At 48.4% G+C, this 1,848-nt stretch overlaps 1 long non-coding RNA gene across 1 annotated transcript; it reads right to left on the bottom strand.

The window, feature by feature from the left end:
- Positions 1-409: 409 nt before the first annotated feature.
- Positions 410-1,766, bottom strand: LOC114030729. Its single transcript, XR_003567668.1, has 2 exons — positions 1,694-1,766; positions 410-631 (listed from the first exon to the last, which is right to left on the bottom strand). It is a non-coding gene; the product is annotated as an uncharacterized LOC114030729 (long non-coding RNA).
- Between the last annotated feature and the right edge of the window lie 82 nt (positions 1,767-1,848).

Genomic DNA, 1,848 nt, shown 5'->3' with positions numbered 1-1,848 from the left:
CCAAAAAGAGTCCTCTTTGCCTGGAATGTATCCCTTCTCCTGTCTGCCTGCTGAAAGCCCTCTCTTCCTCCAAGGCCCAGCTTAGACACTACTTCTTCCAGGAAGCCTTCACAGGTCTATTGCCCCCCCACAGGCCTAACCAGAAAATGATCTCTGACTCTCAGTTTTCCTAGACCACTTTGTCAAGATGTTGCCTGTTCCCAACATACAGCCTCATGGTACATTGTGTGCTTACATGTCAGCTCCCTCTCCCACCCCTCCTAGATTATAAACTCCTTAAGTGGAGAGACTGTGGGTGGTTGTTGTCATCTTTTTATGTGCAGTCTAAGAGTACATGGTAAGTACTTAAATGTTCAGCCAGAAATGAACTGAATGAAGGAGGAAGTCTGAGAAAACATGGAGGCAGAGAGAATAAAATTGGAGTTTATTAATCTGAGGAGACCAAGGCAGAGTCCAGGGCCTTAAACAGAAATTGAGGCTCAGTCTCACATAAGAATCTCACTTCCTACGGGAGCAACTTGTTAATTGTGTTATCAATTGCATTCTTAAAACGGTTCTTAATTCTTTCACCCAGTCTCCTAAATGTGTCCGCAATCCTTCTAAAAATTCCAAGTCTCTTGATCTTTTCAGGCTGCAGAGGGAAGAAAAACATTCTTAGTCCAGGTCTTCTGGGGGGGGTCAGGCTGAAGAGGGAAGAAAAACCTGCCCACCAGGGAATGGAGTAACTTAGAGCTTCATGAGACTCAGAACTTGGAGGGCCCTCCACAGTGTCTGGTGCAACCTCCCCACTAGAAAGCAGGAAACTTAAGACAGAGGGTGGTGCAACTGGCAGACCCAGGACTCAAGCCCAAATTTTCCTTGCTCCTCTAAACCCAGTGCTCCACCCAGCATAGAAAACTAAAGGCTCAGGGGCTTCTTCATGTTCATTTTGAAAATGATGAAAAGTCTTCCCAGGACACCCTCCTCCTGTTTCTGTGCCCAGGAGATGGAGAAGACAATGAGAAGTCCTTACCTCATGCCTTAAAACTTTCTACCCTCTAGGAGCACCTTGGTACCAGGTCACATTGGCTATGCCCCTGGGATGACCACACCTGAACTCACAGCCCCTTCTTCAGAGTGACTGGCAGGATCACCTGCACCATCTCATCACCAAGCTCTTGAAGTTATCAGGATAATTGGACTGAGTCAGAAGATCTGTTTCAGCTCAGGCATTAGTTAGCTCTATGACATTTTGAGTAAGATCACTTCACATCACTGAGCCTCAGTTTCCATCTCTGTAAATTGGGGGAGGGGAGTTACACTAGATAATTTCTAGGGCTCCCTCCAGTTCAAAATCCTGGGACTGACTCTCGGGAAATGCTCTTTCTCTCCCATTATCCTTCTCTTCTTCCCTCATGCCCTAGGACTCTGAGGCCAGAGACCTCTAGCTACAGAGCTGAGATTAGGTGAGGGGAAAGGGGGAGAGCAATGCTCCTGCCTCTGTATCTATATCCCCTCCTGGAACCTGAAAGAATAAAAGGGAGGCTGGGCTGATGCTAAGGTTGGAGAGGGCAGCATGGTCAAAGTTGGTCCCAAGCCCCTCCAGCTGCACATCAATCCCAGCAGCCCCCAAGACAGAAGGCACCATAGACCCCTAGTGGAGTCTTCAGATTTGGGCTCTTCTCCCAGCCCCCTCTGAGGATTCAGCACTTACCCCATCACAGGAAATATCAGCAGAGGGCTTAGGAGAATCGGGGGCAATGGCTCCAATGCATTCTTTCACCAGCTGTGAAGGGTTGCAGAGAGAATTCAGGACTGCCAGTCTGCAACCTCTGCCCCTGACATGCCAGGACTGACAACAAGCTCAAG

The sequence above is a fragment of the Vombatus ursinus genome, unplaced genomic scaffold (assembly GCF_900497805.2).
Source record: "Vombatus ursinus unplaced genomic scaffold, bare-nosed wombat genome assembly UNPS02014984.1, whole genome shotgun sequence".
Lineage (NCBI taxonomy): Eukaryota > Metazoa > Chordata > Mammalia > Diprotodontia > Vombatidae > Vombatus > Vombatus ursinus.
Note: the sequence above shows the minus strand (reverse complement) of the source record. Positions and strands in the feature narration are given on the sequence as shown.